This window comes from Gracilinanus agilis, chromosome 3, assembly GCF_016433145.1.
Source record: "Gracilinanus agilis isolate LMUSP501 chromosome 3, AgileGrace, whole genome shotgun sequence".
Taxonomy (NCBI): domain Eukaryota; kingdom Metazoa; phylum Chordata; class Mammalia; order Didelphimorphia; family Didelphidae; genus Gracilinanus; species Gracilinanus agilis.
Window position 1 is genome coordinate 427,048,749 of NC_058132.1, and position 17,770 is coordinate 427,066,518.

Genomic DNA, 17,770 nt, shown 5'->3' on the forward strand with positions numbered 1-17,770 from the left:
AACTGATCGTTATAACTCTGAATGTGAATGGGATGAACTCGCTCATAAAACAGAAGCAAATAGCAGAGTGGATCAGAAACCAAAATCCTACCATATGTTGTCTACAAGAAACACATATGAGGTGGGAAGACATACACAAGTTTAAGGTTAAGGGCTTGAGCAAAATCTTTTGGGCATCAAATGAGAAAAAGAAGGCAGGAGTGGCTATTATGATTTCTGACAAAGCCAAAGTAAAAATAAATATGATTAAAAAAGACAGGGAAGGACTTTACATCCTGATTAAAGGCAGTATAAACAATGAGGAAATAACACTGCTCAATATATATGCACCAAGTGCATCCAAATTCATAAAGGAGAAACTGGCAGAGCTCAAGAAGGAAATAGATAGTAAAACCATAATAGTGGGAGATCTAAATATTCCTCTGTCAGATCAAGATAAATCAAACTAAAAAATAAATAAGAAAGAGGTAAGAGAGGTGAATGAAGTCCTAGAAAAATTAGATTTGATTGATATGTGGAGAAAAATAAATAGGGATAAAAAGGAATACACCTTCTTTTCAGCTGCACATGATACATTCACAAAGATTGACCATGTAATAGGGCATAAAATCATTGCAAACAAATGCAAAAGAGCAGAAATAATAAATGTAACCTTCTCAGATCATAATGCAACAAAAATAATAATTAGTAAGGGCACCTGGACAGGCAAATCAAAAACCAATTGGAAATTAAACAATATGATTCTCCAAAACCAATCAGTCAAAGAAGAAATCATAAAAACAATCAACAATTTCATTGAAGAGAATGACAATGATGAGACATCCTACCAAACTGTGGGATGCAGCCAAGGCATTTATATCCTTGAGTGCATATATTAACAAATTAAGGAGGGCAGAGATCAATGAATTGGGCATGCAACTCAAAAAATTAGAAAGCAAGCAAATTAAAAACCCCCAGATGAAAACTAAATTAGAAACACTAAAAATTAAGGGAGAAATTAATAAATCGAAAGTAAAAGAACTATTGAATTAATAAATAAGACTAGAAGCTGATATTTTAAAAAAAACAGATAAAATAGACAATGTACTTGTCAATCTAATAAGAAAAAGGAAAGAAGAAAACGAAATTGACAGTATTAAAGATGAAAAGGGAGACCTCACCTCTAATGAAGGGGAAATTAAGGCAATCATTAAGAACTATTTCTCCAAATTATATGGCAACAAATATAACAATTTAGGAGATATGGATGAATATTTACAAAAATATAAATTGCCTAGATTAACAGCAAAAGAAATAGAATACCTAAATAATCCCATATCATTAAGAGAAATTGAGCAAGCCATCAAAGAATTCCCTAAGAAAAAATCACCAGGACCTGATGGATTCACAAGTGAATTCTATCAGACATTCAAAGAGCAACTAATCCCAATACTATACAAATTATTTGATATGATAAGTAAAGAAGGAGTCCTACCAAATTCCTTTCATGACACAAATATGGTACTGATTCCAAAGCCAGGTAGACCAAAAAGAGAAAAAGAAAACTATAGACCAATCTCACTAATGAACAGAGATGCAAAAATCTTAAATAGAATATTAGCAAAGAGACTCCAGCAAGTAATTAAGAACATCATCCACCATGATCAGGTGGGATTCATACCAGGAATGCAAGGATGGTTCAACATTAGGAAAACCATCCACATAATTGACCATATCAATAGTCTAACAAACAAAAATCACATGATTATCTCAATAGATGCTGAAAAAGCCTTTGACGAAATACAGCATCCATTCCTATTGAAAACACTGAAAAGTATAGGAACAGAAGAACCTTTCCTAAAAATAATAAACAGTATATACCTAAAATCATCAACAAGCATCATATGCAATGGGGATAAATTAGAAGCCTTTCCAATAAGATCAGGAGTGAAAAAAGGATGCCCATTATCTCCTCAATTATTCAACATTGTACTAGAAACATTAGCAGTAGCAATTAGAGAAGAAAAAGAAATTGAAGGTATCAAAATAGACAAAGAGAAGACTAAGCTATCACTCTTTGCAGACGATGTGATGGTCTACTTAAAAAATCTACAGAATCAAATAAGAAGCTTGTAGAAATAATCAACAACTTTAGCAAAGTGGCAGGATACAAAATAAATGCACGTAAATCATCAGCATTTCTATATATTTCCAACACATCACAGCAGCAAGAGGTAGAAAGAGAAACACCATTTAAAATCACCCTAGACAATATAAAATACTTGGGAATCTATCTACCAAAACAAACACAGCAATTATATGAAAACAACTACAAAACACTTTCCAAACAAATAAAACTGGAGCTCAACAATTGGAAAGCCATTAATTGCTCATGGGTAGGACGAGCTAACATGATAAAAATAACCATTCTACCCAAATTAATTTATCTATTTAGCACCATGCCTATCAAACTACCAAAAAATGTCTTTACTGAATTAGGAAAAACTATAACAAAGTTCATCTGGAATAACAAAAGATCAAGAAAATCAAGGGAAATAATGGGAAAAAATGCGAAGGAAGGGGGCCTAACAGTACCAGATATTAAACTATACTATAAAGCAGCAGTCATTAAAACAATATGGTACTGGCTAAGAGGTAGAAGGGAGGATCAGTGGAATAGACTTGGGGTTAATGACATTAGCAAGACAGTGTATGATAAACCCAAAGAGCCCAACTTTTGGGACATGAATCCACTATTTGACAAAAACTGCTGGGAAATTTGGAAAACAATATGGGAGAGATTAGGTTTAGATCAACATCTCACACCCTACCCCAAGATAAATTCAGAATGGGTGAATGACTTGAATATGAAGAGGGAAACTATAAATAAGTTAAATGAACACAAAATAGTATAACTGTCAGATCTCTGGGAAAGGAAAGATTTTAAAACCAAGCAAGAGTTAAAGAAAATTACAAAATGTAAATTAAATGGTTTTGATTATATTAAGCTAAAAAGCTTTTGTACAAACAAAAACAATGTAGTCAAAATCAGAAGGGAAAGAACAAATTGGGAAAAAATCTTTATAACAAAAAACTCTGACAGGCATCTAATTACTCAAATATACAAGGAGTTAAATCAATTGTATAAAAAAATCAAGCCATTCCCCAATTGATAAATGGGCAAGAGAAGTGAATAGGCAATTTTCAGGCAAAGAAATCAAAATTATCAATAAGCACATGAGAAAGTGTTCTAAGTCTCTAATAATTAGAGAAATGGAAATCAAAACAACTCTCAGGTACCACCTCAGACCTAGCAGATTGGCTAAAATGAAAGAAGGGGAGAGTAATGAATGGTGGAGGGGATGTGGCAAAATTGGGACATTAATGCATTGCTGGTGGAATTGTGAACTGATCCAACCATTCTGACTGCAATTTGGAACTATGCTCAAAGGGATATAAAAGAATACCTGCCCTTTGATCCAGCCATATCATTGTTGGGTTTGTACCCCAAAGGGATCATAGATAAACAGACTTGTACGAAAATATTTAAAGCTGCGCTTTTTGTGGTAGCAAAGAACTGGAAAAGGAGGGTATGTCCTTCAATTGGGGAATGGCTGAACAAATTGTGGTATATATACTGGTGATGAAATACTATTGTGCTCAAAGGAATAATAAACTGGAGGAATTCCATGTGAACTGGAAAGACCTCCAGGAACTGATTGCAGAGCGATAGGAGTAGAGCCAGAAGAACATTGTACACAGTGACTGATATACTATGGTTAAATTAGAATACAATGGACTTCTGTATCAGTAGAAAGCAATGACACAGGACAGCTCTGAGGGATTTATGGTAAAGAATGCTACCCACATTCAGAGGAAGAACTACAAGAGAGGAAACATATAAGAAAAAGAAATGCTTGAATGCATGGGCTGAGGAGGACATGATTGGGGATGTGGACTCGGAACTACCACAGCAATGCAAATATCAACAATTTGGAAATAAGTCTTGAACAAGGACACATGTTAAAACCAGTGGAAATGTGCGTTAGCTATTGGTTGGGGGAGTGCGCGGGGTGAAGGGGAAAGTAGGAGCTTGAATCATGTAACCATGTTAAAAATGAATATTAATAAATGATTAAAAAAAGAACATTTGGAATCTAATAAATTTATTTTAAATATTATAAATGATTACTTGTACGTCATGTAGTTAGAAAATATAGGTATTACAGAAACCAGAATTTTTGAAACATATTTCAGACTACTCACAATTCTGCGTGTTGGAACAGTTTTTAGGTGATTATTTAAATGCTTAATTACTCATTAGGTCCTTGGGGGAAAATGGATAGACAAATACTTTTTTTTACTAATAAATAGATGTCTACAGATTTTTCAATTTATTCTTCCCTTTGAAAATTTTATTCTCCTTCTTTATCTCCCCACTCTTCCCATCTCTTGCCCTGAAACATCTTTTTAGTATTTTCAGTGAACTCTAAACTGCTGCATGTATCATGTATAAATAAGTAAAAATAGGGTTAAAATCCTTAGGGTAGGTGACAATGCTTTAATTATTTATTTTGTTAATTACTTAATTCATTAATTAATTTGTGTTGTTATGACCTACTCTAGTCAAGGGAGATTGCTAAACTTATTCTCAACAGTTGGTATCTCTTGTATTTAACATAGTACAAAGTCCATAGGCAATAGTAGATCTAAGTAAATTCTTGTTGGATTGAAATGATTACTGCAAAAATCATTTTGTTACCTCTCTCTTCTCCCTCCATAAAAATCCAGAAGTAACATGCTTACTATCTTCATGATTTTGACCTAATAATTTCTCTGAGCTTCAGTTTCTTAATCTGTAAATGAAGTGTTTGGATTATATAGTTTATAAATTCTGTTTAGTTTTAAATTTAGGATCATATAAAATACTACATCTTTAGATTTTTCCTCTAATTTTCTATTTATGATTATGAAAACATTGCTTTTTCTTCAATTTTTTCTTCAAGTTTTGATTTACTGAAATTACTTTTTTAATTTTCAAATGAATTTAAACCTTTTTTAGCAGTGGATTTTTGTTGTTTGATAAGAAATTTTGTGAAGAAAACAAATAAGTGGTTCATACTTTATATCTTTTCAGTTGAAGTTATTTCTGTGTCTGAATAGGTAAATTTTTAACTAGAAATCAGACATGAATGAATCATCTTCTTTTATCTATAATGTAGTAAGAAAAACAGCAATTTGCCAACAGCTTTTCCTCTAACTCCTATATTAGAGTCCTCTTTTGGGGTGACCTCTGGAGTTACTGATGTCTTCAGTGATGTAGTTAATGAGATCCTATGATACCATGACCCCAATGCTTTCATTACCCTGTTTCTTCTCATCTATCTTCTTAACTTCACAGGCTGGGAGTCATTGTGTAGAAATAGGATTAAACATGTGTGAATAAACAAGTTCAAGTACTTTCTACCATGGCTGCCAACACAGCAAAGTGGCAAAGTAAGACATTGATAATTTAATGCTAAGAAGATCTTTTGTCTAATGACCATGAACTCTGCTTGAGAAAGCTCCTGTGTTTGTAGTCAGCACTGCACATCTAGTCTTAGGCTGCACAACCCTAGCCTTATTATCTTGCATCTAGTGGTAGAGTCAGTCCAGAGATGATGGATTTGCCACTTCGTTGATATTACACATCAGCAAAACTTTTATCTAATTAAATATAATTAATGTTTCATAACATAACCTTGTTGTGTTGTTCTTCAAATCGATTGATCTAGACTTTTTTTTTAGTTTGTTTATAACCTAAAAGGTTATCTGCTCCTACCATGAGATGAGGTAAAGGCCACTTAGTGTTATAACACAGAAGTTCTTAAGATTTTTTTTTCACGTAATAGTCTAGTGGGCAATCTAGTAAAATCTATGGATGTATTCTCATAATAATGTTTTAAAATGTGTGTGTGTGTATATATATATATATATATAAACATTCACAGAATTCAAGGTAGATGAAAATAAAGATTTTTTTTCCCCATACTTCCATAAAATTTCCTCATAGCTTTCATAAAATCTCCTGCAGATCATTGGACACTAGATTGTAGCTATGGACAGTAACATATTCACTATGACTTATTGCCAAATATTAATAGGTACAAACAGAAAAAAACTCATTTGCTGAAAAGTAGAGAAGAACCAATTTGTAATATAAATTGAAATGTGGAGTGTGTTCTTTCTTAAACTAAAAATTTATTTCCTATTAGGATTCCAATTCAAGTCAGTTGTCCAGAGTAAGATTTAGAGATAGGGTAAGTATAAAGTTATTTTCATGCCTGTGATTATGGTTCCAATCTGTCCTCTGCTTGACAAGACCTTTACCTTGGCCCAGGGCACTATATGATAAGTTGGTCAATTGGTGATTAAATATATTTATTTAGTTCAGTGGGTCAGCACTATTGTGACAGATGGAAAATTACTGATGGATTATCAGTTTCAGCACCTCTGACATCTGGCCTTAGTGTAGTTCATCATTTGTGGATTCATAACACATTTGTTTGGACAATTACATGCTTAGCTACCTGTGTGATCACAGTTCTGGACATTGGAAACATCTTGTTCAGAATTAATAGGACAGATGACAGAGAAATTGGAAGTGTCAGCCCTTGCAAACCTAAAAGCAAACATAAGTTTAGTCTCTTGGATTGGAATGGTATCCAACTAGTGTTTTAAACAGATTCTTCAGATGTATTAAATTGAATTTTTAAAGCATCTTTTACAATGTTATAGGATAGAAGAAATAATTAACTATAATAAGATTTGTAAAAATATATTTTAAGAAGTGTTTTAGAGGCCTTTGTTCACAGAAATAAAATTTAAAATTAGAATATAAATTAAATTAAAAATAAAATTTTGAAATAGAATTAAAATTTATTTATATACTTAGTATAAATGTATATATAAAAATTAAAATTGTCCTACTCATTTGAATCATAGTAATCTTTAAACAAGCTTTTAAAAAGTTAATCTCAGAATTTTTCTTCATTTTCCATTGATTACCAAATTCTCTGATAGAACAGAAACTTTTAGCCAACTTCTATCTAATAAGCAAAAATATACTATCTCACTATTTTTGAAAATATAAGACTAATATACTGATTTGTATGCTTCTATATTCTGCCAAAGTTAGATTTCAAATTGATTTTTAAAAAATTGAATCTTATTTTGTTGGAATTTTTAAAAGTATAAATTCAGTAATATACTAAGTGAAACCTTAGTGACAATAGTTTAAGTACCTGAGTAATTTGGTTAATTATAAAACTGTTAGCAAGTGTGCTGGTGAAATTTAGGCAAAATCACATACTGCTCCAATCTGATTTTTATGTTATAATTTATATGTTATATAATTTAACAAAATTGCTAATAAAAATTTTAATTGGATTTGTGTTTATATTTTTGAGGGGTTCGGGGGACCTGAGCTTTCATTATAGTTGATTCCTAATGGGGATACTATCCCTTTTAATGTTAATCTTCACTTTTTATGAAAATTGTAATTTTGGACAGTTGTCTAGGGCATTCAACAAGCTTTTATTAAAGTCTTGTTACATCCCAGGCACTATGAAAAGTTCTAGGGATGAAAAGAAAGGAAAAGACAGACTCTGCTCTCAAGAAGTTCCCATTCAAAAAGGGAGAAAACATGAAAACAACTATGCACAAATGAGCTATATACAAGAAAAATTGAAGATAATAATTAGAAAGAAAGAACTAATATTATGAGAGACTGGGAAAGGGTTTAGATATTGATACCAGGAAAGAAAGAATTCCAGTCACTAGGTAAAGCCAGTTAAAATGTATGGAGTCAGGAGACAGTATTTCTTGTATGAGAAACAGCAAGAAGGCCCATGTCCTACTAGAGATGTAGGAAGGGGCAAAGTTATGGAGGGATTTGAATAAGAGGACTTTATATTTGATCTTAGAGGTAGCCAGTGGTATTTATTGAATTGGGGATGGGATGATATGATGAGATCTGCATTTTAGGAAAATTGCTTTGATATCTTAGTAGAGGATGGATAAGAGTGGGGAGAGACTTGAGGCTTGGAAACCTATTGAAATCATCTCTACATAAAAGCTATTGAGATCATCTATTCATAAGATGATGAGACTTGTACCAGAGTGGATGTGGCATCAGAAGAGAAAAAGGAGAATATGTGAGAGATGCCAAGGTAAAAATGCACAGGAATTGACAACAAATTGGATAGGAATGTGGTAAGAAGGATGAGAGTGAGTGGGAAGAGGCAAGGATAACTCTTAGGTTGCTCACCTGGGTGACTAGGAGAATAGTGATATCCTCAACAGAAATAGAGAAAGTTGCGAAGGAGAGTGTTGTGTGTGTGTGTCTGTGTGTGTGTGTGTGTGTGTGTGTGTGTGTGTGTGTAGATATGTATAGAGTTTTGCATTTGTTGAATTTAAGATGTGACAGCTAGTTGGATGTGAACCTAGAGGTAAGAGAGAGGGTAGACAGAATAAAATATATGCATCATCAGTGTAGAAGTGATAATTGATCCATTAGAGTTGAGATTAGCAAGTAGAATAGTATATAGAAGGAGATGAGAAGAAAGTCCAGGGTAGAGTCTTGAGTAATATCCTACATTAATAATTTTCAAAATCTTTCATTATTCTATTTTTCTCAATTACATGTAAAATAATTTTTAACTTTAGTTTTCTAAAAATGAGTAACAATTCACTCCCTCCATTCCTTCCTAAGATAGTAAGCAATTTGATGTATGTTTTACATATGATATTATCCAAAATATGTTTCCATATTGGTTATGATATGGAAGAAGATACATAGCAGAAAAAACCCAGAAAAAAATAAAATGAAAATTAGCATGCTTTGATTTGCAATCAGACTCCATCAGTTTTTTTTGATAGCAAAAAACGTTTTTCAGCATGCGTCCCTCAGAATTGTCTTCGATCACTGTATTGTGGAGAATAGCTAGGTCTTTCACAATTGATCATCATACAATATTGCTGTTACTATACATTTTTTTCTGGTTTTGCTCACTTCACTTTCAATCAGTTCATTTAAATCTTTCCTGGTTTTCCTAAAATCATCCTACTCATCATTTCTTATGGCACAATTGCATTCTGTTACAATCATACATCACAACTTGTTTAGCAGTTCTCCAAATTGATGGCCATTCTCTTAATTTCCAATTCTGTGCCACCACCAAAACAGCTATAAATATTTTTGTACAACAAGGTCCTCCCACCCATATCCCATTTTACAACAATCTCTTTAGGATATAGATGTAGTACTTGGTATCACTTGAGCAGAGTGTATACACAATTTTATAGTTCTTTTGCTTTTTTATAGTTTTAGCACAATTACTCCAAATTGCTTTCTGAAATGGTTGTCAGTTCAAAAGTTCAACCAGTAGTGCATTTTCCTACATCTACTTTTCTGTTGTATTAGGCAATCTCACAGGTGATACTGAGTTGGTAATTCAGAGTTGGCTTAATTTGCATTTATTTAATTAATAGTGATTTAGAGCATATGAGGACAGAAAGCTTTGATGACTTCATATGAAAACTGCCCATTCATATTCTTTAACCATTTAACCATTTGTCAGTTGAGGAACGACTTATATTTTTTATAAATTTTATTAAGTTCTATATATTTGAAGAAATGAGGCCTTTATCAAAGATACTTGCTGTAAACCCCCCCCCCCCATTCATTCATTTACATCTCATAATCCTCTCTTTGTCTTATTTGGTCATAAATTCTTCCTTTATTCATAAACCTGACAAGTAAAACTATACCATCATTTCACAATCTGCTTGTTTTGATTATCCCTGTCCTTCTTTCATTTCATTTAGTATGGCTTTTATGTTGCTAAGTAAATGTTGACTATAAAAGTGCCTATTAATAATTTATTAGTTTTCAGTTTTCTGATAAGGATCTAAGATTTTTGCAAGGACCATGTTGAATCTAAGTTCTAATCTTATTATATCTCTTTTACAGTTATTACAAAATAAAATAAACATATAATGAATGTCTCACCCAAGGATATTCTCCTAGTTCTATTCCACATGTGGCATTGTGGTAATATTGAAAGTACTGAACTGTTAAATGAGTTTTGTCATATGTTCTTTCATTCTGACAGTCCAGTGATGTAATGTCGACAAGCTGGGTCTGATAAATTTAAAGTTGTAGTTAAAAGCCTTTCTACCTAAGAGTCTAAGCCTTTGCAGTAATAAAAATAAACTCTTTGCAGTAATATAGAACTTTGCAAAGAAACTTTGTAGCTGCCTGTGAAGATCTGTAATAAAGTCTGTAGGAAACTTACTTGTTCAAAGGATAGTATGATTTTATTGTTAGAAAGATTGGAGAGGAATCAGTAATAGAAAATTAAAGGCTTTCTTAATATTCTAACCTTGAGCAGTTTGGTACAGGAAACAAGACTTTTCGTATATAATTAAATAGTTTCATGAGGTTGTTAACTGATTGAGTTCTATAAATACCCATATGCTTTTGGGGGGGAAATGGAAAATTTAAAATGTTGCATAAAATTGATTTTTTTTATTGATAATGTGGTTCTTTGGAGAAAATGGCAAATAGTGCATGGGACAGAAATGTTAATGTACTTTCAAAAGTATTTTGCTGCTGCCTGCTTATTACCACATTAAAATTTTTTGTTAATCTCTGTCTTCCCAATTAATTTATGACAATTTCTTATCAAATTGTAATTATAGGTACACTGAAGCAAGTCAAAGAGTCATTTGTATATTGTTTCATAATTTTTATATTACTTAATTCACTGAGCATTTATTGCAAATTTATCATTTATTGTCTCTGAATCCTTATTTCTCTTTGAGGCTTAGCTCATGAATTACCAGTCTATGAAACCTTTTCAGATCCTTCTATCATTGGATATGGATATATTGGATATCCTTCTATTGGATCCTTCGGATCATTGGAAATAATCTTTTTCTTCTCAAACCACTTTATTCTTAATTACTTACCTTTGTACACATTAGAGCACCAATCTAAAATGTAAGCTTCTTGACTTTCATTTGTTTATTTGTATCCTCAGTTTCTAACAGTGTTTTATAATCAAACATGCTTAATAAATGTTTGATAAATTGAATCAAATTAAATTTCACATATCACTTTAAAATGGTGAAAGAAGATACATAGTAACTTATCTGTTCATAATTTAGTAGGGAAGTATATGATAAAATGGTTACTAATGAGTGGCTACAGAAGTTTAGGGGAGAGGAAGTCACTTAAGATTGATAAAATTTGAAAAATATCAGAGGAGGTGAGATGAAAGAAAAGTATGAGCAAAGACTTCAAGTTAAGACCAAGCATGACTTTTTTGGTGGGAAAGAAGGAGGGCAAAGGGAGCACATGTTTATTTAGTAATAACTATGTGCCAAGCATTTTGATAAGCCTTTTATAAATATCTCATTTGATCCTTCCAACAATTCTGTAAGACAGATACTATTGTTATCCCTCATTTTACAGTTGAGGAAACTGAGGCAGACAAGATGTTAAATGATTTGCCCAGGTCATCTAGCTGCAAGAGAAACTTACTTGATAACATCCTGGACTTGGAATCAGAAAGATCTGAGTTCAAATTCTGCTTCAGATACTTACTACCTATATGAGCCTGAGCACTAGTCATTCAAGCTGTCTCATCCCATTTCATTCAAAATGTAGATAATAACAATAACTATTTTATAACATTGTTTGTATCACATGAGATGCCACATAGCTTCCTCATGAGATAACAGTGAAATAAAGTTGGAAAGATAAGATGAGAGCTGGAAAGCTATGAAATTCCACTTAAGGAATTTGAATTCAAGTGACAAATGAATGAGGTTTTTTTTTTTGTTTTTGATAGGGAATTTACATGATGGTATGATCCACTATTTAGGAAGATGAATTTGGTAGTGGTGTAGGAGCTGGATAAAAGGAACCTATACATGTAACATGGAAAATAGTGGAATAAATTTAATGTATGAGAATGGCTTATTCAATGAATGTACATTTTAATTTACTCAAAAGGAAAAGGTATTACTCGGCCAAAAATATGGCTTGTGTTGAATATAATTGTATCATAAACAATAATACCTATGCAAATTTATTCAGGTCAGTTAATATTATTTCTGAAAATATTGAATATTGTTACATATTTTAAATTTCAATAGATAGCTATTATTTATGCCTTTATATTTTTGCTTTATCTCACAGGTGAAAGATTGTTATTATGATCTCCAAATAACTAATTGAAAAAGGAAACACCCTTTCATCACTCAGCAATAAGTTTGAAAAAATATGTATCTATAAAAACCATTTTCTTTCATAGAGTATGTTTTAAAAAAACTAGTAAATTAAATTTTGGGTTGATGACAAGCACATGATGATTATGATGATGATAAGAATAACTAATGCTCTATGGCAGTGATGGTGAAACTTGTGGAGACAGTGTGCTGTGCTCTGCTCATTGCCCTCCCCAGCCCTAGTGCCACTTGGCATGCCCCCTCCTCACCTTATCCCGCATGGGGGAGGGAAAAAGCACTCTCAATAGGCTGCTGGGCAGAGGGGTGGGTGATGTGAAAAAATGTTGTCAATTATGGTGGAGAAGCTCCACTCAAGTTCCTCGGTCTTTCTAGTAATGAACTCTGGTGCTCTGCATGCTTTTTGGCACCTGTGGCATAGGTTTGCCATCACTGACTGCTTTGGGGCTTTGAGGTTTGCAAAATGCTTCACTTTAATGAACAAGACATTCCATTTTTTTACTATGGATATTTTCTGTATGTGTCCCTAAATCTCAACTAAAATCCCGTCTTCTACAAGAAAATTTTCCCAACCACCCTTAATTCTACTTCCTTTCTTCTCACAATTATTTCCTATTTGTCTTGACTATAACTTGTTTATAAATATTTGTTGTTGTCTTCATTAAATAGTGAGCTTCTTGAGTATAAGGACTGTACTTCTTTTTGTATCCTCATCACTTAGCACAGTGACTGGCACATAGTAAGCACTTAATGATTTATTGGTTTAATTAATTTTTAGCTTTACTTAGAAGCTGGGGTCAATAGGCAAAATATTAATTATTTCAAAACATTTAGAAGAAGAATGATCTCAGTAATAGCTGATTATATGTAGTCTATCCAGAGTTACTATCATAGTTATTGTTATCAGTTTAAATTATTAAATTAAAGAATTATGAACTTAGAAGTTCAACTGCAGTTTTAGCTCAAAGAGATAAAGCCCTAGTTTTTAATATCACATTAGAATTGTTCAGTTTTGATTTTCTGCTTTAACCTGTTAGATTTACAAAGAGAGACTGAGACAGACAGAGCCAGAGAGAAAGACAGAGATAGAGAGAGAGAGGCAGAGAGAAATTGTATAGCATTTCAGGTAATTTTAAGGCAATTGTACTAATTTTTAGAAACATTAACTTAGTATTCAATAAGCATTACTTAATTTCTACATAGTTATTCTATGACATTTCATGGCACTGCTAAGTGAACTCATGAGATATGGGTTTTGTCCACTTGGGTCATGTATCAAGAATAAGCTGCTCATATCTTTCCTCTCCATAGCTGTTTCTGGGTGATTTGTTCTGTTTGTTACATTAGGCTATATTGGGGGACTCTGTCATTACTACCTTCATCACTGTTATTCATCATGTTATCTCAGAAGAGTAATTTGAGTAACAGTTCTAAGAAAATGAGAAGGGGTAAAAATGAGAAAGTGAGAAGATACTGGGAAAAACTTCACAATGTTGCCTGCTTACGCTCATTAAATTTTTCCTTTAATAAAATTGAGAGCTATATAATTTGGTGCATATATGTTTAGTTTTGCTATTACTTTCTTTTTTTATAGTACCTTTTAGCAAGATGCAATTTCCTTCCTTATCTCTTTTAATTAGATCTATTTTTGCTTTAGCTTTGTTTGAGATCATGATTGCTATTCCTGCTTTTTTTACTTCAGATGATGAAAAATAAATTCTGCTTCTTTCCCTTTCCTTTACTAATGTATATCTCTGTGCCTCAAATGTGTTTCTTATAAACAACATACTATAGGATTCTGGTTTTCAATCCACTCTGGTATCAAGCATCTGTTTTATGGGTGAGTTCAAATCATTAACATTAATAGTTATGATTACCAATTGTGAATTTCCCATCTTATTTTTCCTTTTTCATTCTTCTCTTTCATCTTTTACTCCATCCCTTTTCACAAGTGTTTTGCTTTTAATCAATACCCCTACTTCTTCTTCACTTGTATTACTCGCCCTTTTCTTATTGTTCTTCTCTTTCTCTATAGTAGATGGTAGGATTCTATACAGGAATGAGTATAGTTGTTATTTTCTCTCTTTTTTATTTAATTCTTTAGACTCCTCTTGGGTCTTGTATTTGGACATCAGAATTTCTATTTAGATCTGTTCTTTTCATCAGGAATGCTTGGAAATCTTCTATTTATTAAATTACTTTTTTTCTCTGAAAGAATACTCAGTGCACTTGGGTTCTACACCTAGATATTTTGCCCTTTTGAGTATCATATTACAAGCCCACTAATTGCTTAATGTGGAAACTGCTAAGTTTTGTGTAATCCTGACCATAGTTGCATGGTTTTTTAATTTTTTTCTAGCCGCTTATAGCCCTTTGGCTTAGGGGCTCTCGAATTTAGCTATTATATTCCTGGGAATTGTCATTTGGGGATATATTGTAGTGTGTGATTGATGCATTCTTTTAATTTCTATTTTATCCTCTTTTTCAAGAATACCAGGACAATTTTCTTCAATAATTTTTTGAGTTATGATGTCTAGACTTTTTTTTTTACTATATCATTAAGGTAGTCTAATAATTCTTAAGTTGTTTCTCCTTGATCTATTTCCCAAGTTTGTTGTTTTTTCATTGAGATATTTTGCATGTTCTGTTTTTTATTCTTGATGTTTCATGAACTCATTAGCTTCTAGTTACCCAATTATAATTATTATATCATTTAAATATTTATGACATTATTTTCTTTCTTGAGGTTTTGAACATCCTTCTTGGTCAAGTCCACTTTTTAAGTAACACTTTTCTTCATTGGATTTTTGTACCTTTTTTTTCCTTTAGGTCAAATCTGCTTTGTCTTGTTTTCATTTCTCTTCCCCATTTTTATCTGTCTCTCAATTGATTTTTGAAGTGCTTTTTGAATTCATACAGAATCTGTGTCCAATTCATATTTCTCTTTGAAGTTTTGTGTGCATTTGCTTTGCTTTCATTGTCTCTTTCTGTGTCTTAGCCTTGTTCTTTTTTGTATCCATAAAACTTTTCCAAGATTATGTTTTTTTTATGTTTGCTCATTTTCCCATCCTTTTTCTTGAGTTTCACTATTATTTTAAAGGTAGGCACTGTTCTCAGGGTAGAGTGGGGAACTCTTAAACTTCAGGTTTTCTTTTCTGCTAAATTTTGCTTTATTTCTGATTTTCTGCAAGTTTCAGTTCTTCCAAGTGGTAGATCGTCTGTGGGCAGGGAACTCTGAAAGCTACTTCCCACAGGTGTTTCAGCCAGTCAATGGGACTGAAGAGCTCATGCAAAGCTCAGAGCACTGTGATTTATCTTGTACTGGGACTCAGAGTCAAGCCCAGGCTTGGGTAGGGACTTTTGATTTAACTCATCTTGATTATATCAGGTACACTGCCTTTCCCTGGAAGATAGTCTATATATCTAATAGTAATTACAAAGTAAACTTGTTAGCTCTTAAGATATTCCAAATAATAGGTATGTAGGCTGTTTTGGGGAGGGATAACCTGTATAACTTGTCTATAAGTCATGCTCCTTGAAAATTATTCTTTCTTTTTCTGTCATTGTCTCTTTTCCTCCCTCCCTTTTTCCTTCTCATCTCTGCTTAATATTATGTCTCTTATTAGGGAAATAGTTTTGCTACAAGATGCCATGACCATTGAACAGGAGATGGAAATCTACCTCCCTGATGTCTTCTGGTAGAGATAAAGAATTCACCTTCCAGAAAGTTGGTTCCTGGGTATACTGTCTCAGTGCAGGAAAGTTTCTTTCTTATAGTTATCAGGGATGTGACAAATATTTTGTCAACTAGTGACTTGCTCTCCCTGTAATTCTATCAGAAATGACTTACTTTGTAAATGGGAACATGTTGTACTTTTCTTTTTATAACATTTAACACCTAGACCTCCTGCTCCCAGCTTTTCCATTATTTTATCTATTGGGCAATAGTGAAAAGGTGGTGTGAGAAGCAACTTCTCTTCCTCTTTTTCTCTTTCCTCCACATACACTCATACATGGGATGGGAGAGGAATAGAGACAGGGAAGAGTCTGAATTTGTTCTTATTTGTTCTTTTAAAGGGAATGATTATCTAAAACATTCCTTAGTCTGCTCTTAATTTATGAACCACAGGTTGTTTGTAGAATAATCCCACTTACCATTACAGCCATAATCATTTAGGAGTCTGAATGTGGCTTTATGAAAAACTTTAAAAAGCATTAAAACAGAACTTAAAAAAAAAAGAAATTTTTAGCCTCAGCATTTTTTAATAAAAGTGTGCTTCTTAAATCACAGTACGTTTAAGGTATTTCAGTTGTATGCATTTTAGAACAGAGGAAAAAGTTAAAACTATCCAGGAGGGGGCAGCTGGGTAGCTCAGTGGAGTGAGAGTCAGGCCTAGAGACAGGAGGTCCTAGGTTCAAACCCGGCCTCAGCAACTTCCCAGCTGTGTGACCCTGGGCAAGTCACTTGACCCCCATTGCCCACCCTTACCAATCTTCCACCTATGAGACAATACACCGAAGTACAAGGGTTTAAAAAAAAAACAAACTATCCAGGAATTAGAATAATATATATTTATGTCCATTTAAAGAATGTTTTGCATTCTTGATTTTTTGTAGCTTATGTGTTATTTTTATTAAACTTAAAAAATAAACTCATAGTGAAAGCAACAGAATAGAAAGGGGGTTCACACTTGAGTTTTTGCCACTTCTCTGTAACTTACTAGTTGTATAACTGTGGACAAGTGATGATCTCTTGAATCCTCAATTTCATCTACAAAATAGGGATATCAATATTCATATCAAGATTTGGTTGCAAAAATTTTTCTTAAGAATAGTCATTTTGGATAAATAAAGTCAAATTTCCCAAGTCAGGTAATTATTTAGGTTTTATTGGAAGAGGGCCAAGTCCTCCAACAAAGCTGGACCCCCCTGTTTGACAACAGGAGACACAGCCCACTTGAAGAAACTTGCTTTTATAACCTTAGAGAAAGAGTCTGGTTTTTTCCTACAAGTACACAGGATATCATAAGACTGATCATGCCACCTTTAAGAGACAAAGTCACGCAGTAACAATGCTCACTGGTCAGTTCATCTAGGAAACAACCCATATTTGTCCATAGGTTAAATTCCCCTTATTTGGTAAGATAGATCTTCTGACCATTCTTTGACCATTATATGAGTCACTTGATGGTTATCTGGGAAAGGAAGGATGTTCTCTGGGCCCATGCTGGATAATGATGGATAATGATGAATAACACCATATCTGGTTATGAAACTTAAGGTCACAGCCACTGATACATACCTGGTCATAAGGAAGGAGTGCATGCTATATGAACTCAACTCAGAAAGGGGGGGCTGACTCTAAGGCCTAGGTTAAAGCAGTTTTAAAACTGAACTAAAATATAGATCAGTGATTCCCAAAGTGGGTGCCACTGCCCCCTGGTGGGTGCTGCAGCAATCCAGGGAAGCGGTGATGGCCACAGGTGCATTTGGGCAC

General features: G+C 33.1%; 1 protein-coding gene across 1 annotated transcript in view; it reads left to right on the top strand.

Moving 5' to 3' along the window:
* Positions 1-17,770, top strand: part of ROBO2 (roundabout guidance receptor 2) — a 773,029-nt gene that overhangs the window by 22,437 nt on the left and 732,822 nt on the right. The window lies entirely within an intron of this gene.